Raw genomic sequence first — 5,043 nt, 5'->3', positions numbered from 1 at the left:
CTCTGATTAATGCCCTCCTTGCCTGGTCTGTGAGCTTTGGTGGGCGGCCTCTCTTGGCAGGTTTGTTGTGGTGCCATATTCTTTCCATTTTTTAATGATGGATTTAATGGTGCTCTGTGGGATGTTCAAAGTTTCAGATATTTTTTTAGAATCCAACCCTGATCTGTACTTCTCCACAACTTTGTCCCTGACCTGTTTGGAGAGCTCCTTGGTCTTCATAGTGCCACATGCTTAGTGGTGTTGCAGACTCTGGGGCCTTTCAGAACAGATGTATATATACTGAGATCATGTAACAGATCATGTGACACTTAGATTGCACACAGGTGGACTTTATTTAACTAATTATGTGACTTCTGAAGTAATTGTTGCACCAGATCTTATTTAGGAGCTTATAGCGAAGGTGAATACATATGCATGCACCACTTTTCCATACATTTTTTTTTTGTTGTTTTGAAATAAGTCATTTTTTTCATTTCACTTCACCAATTTGGACTATTTTAGTGTATTTATTTATTTTTACCGTTATTTTACCAGGTAAGTTGACGAGAACACATTCTCATTTGCAGCAACAACCGGGGGAATAGTTACAGGGAGAGGAGGGGGATGAATGAGCCAATTGTAAACTGGGATTATTAGGTGACCGTGATGGTTGAGGGCCAGATTGGGAATTTAGCCAGGACACCGGGGTTAACACCCCTACTCTTACGATAAGTGCCATGGGATCTTTAATGACCTCAGAGAGTCAGGACACCCGTTTAACGTCCCATCCGAAAGACGGCACCCTACACAGAGCAGTGTCCCACAACACTGCCCTGGGGCATTGGGATCTTTGTTTAGACCAGAGGAAAGAGTGCCTCCTACTGGCCCTCCAAACACCACTTCCAGCAGCACCTGGTCTCCCACCCAGGGACTGAACCAGGACCAACCCTGCTTAGCTTCAGAAGCAAGCCAGAAAAAAAAACAGTGGTATGCAGGGTGGTATGCTGCTGGCCCATTACATGGAATCCAAATAAACATCAATTTAAATTACAGGTTGTAATGCAACAAAATAGGAAACACACCAAGTGGGGTGAATAGTTTTGCAAGGGACTGTACCTTGAAACCAGACTGAAGGGGGTGGACCTGTGATTTTGGCAGATGTCCTGTTGTTGCCCATGGTAACCCATTGCATCACAATGATGGTGATGTCTTAAAGAATATGTGATGTCTGAATCCTACGAGTGTATTTCCCATGGTAACCCATTGCATCTTAATGAAGATGATGATGATGATGATAATAATAATAAGAGAGCTTTCAAAATTAAAAATCTCAAAGCGCTTCATAAGCAAAAAACAAATAAGCAATATATCATGACAGGTCAGGTCAACCAATTAGAGGCCAAGTCTTTGAATGCTGCATCCTCTGCAGATGGAAAGGGTCGGATCATGGCTTGAGCGGAGGGAGCTAGTCAGAGGATGGTAAATGATGGTGATGGAGTCTGCTGGTGATCTTGTAAAGAGTCATATAGTCACTGGACTTCTCCTCTTCCACTCTGTGAAGCACCCACTTGGGTGATGCCTTGGCAGCTCTGGGTCCTCTCTACGAGCCCTCTGCCTCAGCACTGCATTCTTCCATCTCCCATTCCTCTCACACTTCAAGCAACTCCTTACATCATATTCTCAAAAGATCAGGAACTGTCAGCCAGCTCAAATAAAAAAGCTGGAACTGTGTCCAGATGCATTTTTCAAACAAAAACATTAGCGAGCTAGCTAGCTAGCCAAGCCCAAAATAGTTGACCTTTCACTCAATTTGCAAATTCGTGGATCAAAACCACCAGAAAAAAACAAAAATGTTAATAACAAAAACAATAACAAAAAAACAACAACTTTGAAATAACTAAATATGTAGAAATTTACAGGAGCTGTCTAGGCTGCTACCAGGGCGCCATGGCAACTATCAACCTCAAGACAGAGGTCTGATATAGTGTCATGAATTGTTTTTATGGATCAGCATTATGTCATATACAGTCAGGTCCATAATTATTGGCACCCTTGATAAAGATGAGCAAAAATGACTATAAAACAAATAATACAAATACTGAGCTAAATAGCAAAATAGCCCCATAACATCAAAGATCCACCACCATATTTTACCATAAGTATGAGGTCCTTTTCTGCCAAATCCCCCACTGGTGTGCGTGGTGCCGCCAAAGACCTCTATTTTCATGTAATCCGACCATAGCACCGCCTGGAGTTTGGTAAACGGCATTGGCACTTGAATTGGAACCGGTACTCTTTGGCCAAGTCACACCAGTGGGGGGTTTGGCRTTGAAAAACAGAAGCACAGAGTGTAAATGAACCCCTTAAACGAGTGTCCGATCACAATGTCTGCTCTATATTTGGACTTTTATTTTCTTGTATGAGCTTTCTATTCTCACTGTATATTTGACAGTTTAGTGTGACTTTTATTTTGAAAGCAGGATTTTTGCCTTCTCTGTTTTACGCACCTARGGTATATGGGAAATGGGCGCGAGAGGGGAAAATGACATACCCAAATCTAACTGCCCGTAGCTCAGGCCCTGAAGCAAGGATATGCATATTCTTGGTACCATTTGAAAGAAAACACTTTGAAGTTTGTGGAAATGAGAATTGAATGTAGGAGAATATAACACAATAGATCTAGTAGAAGACAATACAAAGAAAAAAACAACCGTTTTTTTTCTACCACCATCTTTGAAATGCAAGAGAAAGCCATCACTCTGGTGGTGGTGTCCAYAAGATGGCAGCAGTGTATGTGCAAAGTTTCAGATGGATAACTTGAAGTATGAGCGAGCTACAGGACATTTAGTGTGAAGTCACCCAGGTACATATGGGCAAATCGTGAAAGAGACATTTGCATTCATATTACATTTTTTTCTGCAAGAATATCCTCAAATCTGTATACTTGGACTTTGATTTAGCTTTTCCAGTATTAGTAGCCATATTATAAGTTCAACATTTGCAAAACAACCAGTTTTCATAACTTCATAACTCTGAATATTCTTAGAATTTTTGTCCAAAAGGAAAATGCATGATGTCGCAAAAGGTTAGCACCTACATTTTGCAACAGACACAGGGTTTCCGGATACTCCCGTAAAGCCCAACTCATTGGCTATCTAGCTAGCTTTGTTTGACCCCGATTGGTGCTTATTTGACAAAGATACAGTCGTTCAAGTGAAGACCGCCCGCGTCATCGGCGTGCCATAAAGGCGTCGCTCTCTGACCAAATATGGTGTCCTATAGGATATACTACACACCTAATGATATAGTGAAGTCTGGTTACGTTCTAGGATCTCTGAGGAATACATATGAGTGGTCCCGTGTGGCTCAGTTGGTAGAGCATGGCGCTTGCAACGCCAGGGTTGTGGGTTCATTCCCCACGGGGGGACCAGGATGAATATGTATGAACTTTCCAATTTGGAAGTCGCTCTGGATAAGAGCGTCTGCTAAATGACTTAAATGTAAATATGGAAAGTGATTTGACTCGTTGAAACAACGTTTAGGGTGAGATTTTCACAGATTGTCTTTCTTTTGCAAATTGAACGAGTGAAATACAAAATCGATCGTGCATGCTATTTGGACCTTTTTAGGATATAAAAAGATTTTATCTAACAAAACGACACTTCATGTTATCTCTGTGTCACCGGCCGTCGTTAAAAGGAAGACCAAAGTGCAGCGTGGTGGAGCGTACATTTTCCTTTTTATTTAAAATGTCGCCAACAAAACAACAAACGAAAGAAACAACCGTGAAGCTTACAGGGCTATAGTGCCACAAACAAAGTTAACTACCCACACTGAAAGGAGGGAAAAAGGGCTACCTAAGTATGATTCCCAATCAGAGAACAACGATAGACAGCTCTTCCCTTGATTTGAGGAACCATACCCGGCCAAAACATTAGAAATAAGAAACATAGAAAACAAAGCATAGAATTGCCCACCCCCAAATCACACCCTGACCAAACCAAATAGAGACATAAAAAGGCTCTCTAAGGTCAGGGCGTGACAGTACCCCCCCGCCCCCCCCCAAAGGTGCGGACTCCGGCCGCAAAACCTGAACCTATAGGGGAGGGTCTGGGTGGGCATCTATCCGCGGTGGCGGCTCTGGTGCGGGATGTAGACCCCGTTCCACCTCTGGCTCACCCCACTTTGGTGGCACCTGTGGTGCGGGGACCCTCGTCGCCGACCCCGGACTGGGGACCCTCGTTGCGGGCCCCGGATTGGGGACTCTCGTTGCGGGCCCCGAACTGGGGACCCTCKTTGGAGGCTCCGGACTGGGGACCGTCGCTGGAAGCTCCGGACTGGAGACCGTCGCTGGAGGCTCCCCGACTGGGGACCCTCATTGCGGGCCCCGGACTGGGTACCGTCGCTGGAGGCTCCGGACTGGAGACCGTCACTGGAGACTCCGGACTGGGGACCCTCGTTGCGAGCCCCAGACTGGGGACCGTCACTGGAGGCTCCGGACTGGGGACCGTCGCTGGAGGCTCCGGACTGGAGACCGTTGCTGGAGGCTCCGGGCTGGAGACCGTTGCTGGAGGCTCCGGACTGGGTACCCTCGTTGCGGGCCCCGGACTGGGGACCGTCGCTGGAGACTCCGGACTGGGGACCCTCGTTGCGGGCCCCGGACTGGGGACCGTCGCTGGAGGCTCCAGGCTGGGGACCATTGCTTTAGGCTCCGGACTGGAGACCGTCGCTGGAGGCTCCGGACTGGAGACTGTTGCTGGAGGCTCCGGATTGGGGACCCTCGTTGCGGGCCCCGGACTGGGGAGCGTCGCTGGAGGCTCCGGACTGGAGACCGTCGCTGGAGACTCCGGACTGGAGACCGTCGCTAGAGACTCCGGACTGGAGACTGTCGCTGGAGACTCCGGACCGGGGACCCTCGTTGCGGGCTTCGTGCCATGACTCCTCACTGGAGCCTTCGTGCCATGGATCATCACTGGAGGCTTCTTGCCATGGATCATCACTGGAGGCTTTGTGCCATGGATCATCACTGGAGGCTTCTTGCCATGGATCATCACTGGAGGCTTC

Source organism: Salvelinus sp. IW2-2015, linkage group LG7 (assembly GCF_002910315.2).
Source record: "Salvelinus sp. IW2-2015 linkage group LG7, ASM291031v2, whole genome shotgun sequence".
In the NCBI taxonomy this organism is placed as follows: Eukaryota; Metazoa; Chordata; class Actinopteri; order Salmoniformes; family Salmonidae; genus Salvelinus; species Salvelinus sp. IW2-2015.
Note: the sequence above shows the minus strand (reverse complement) of the source record.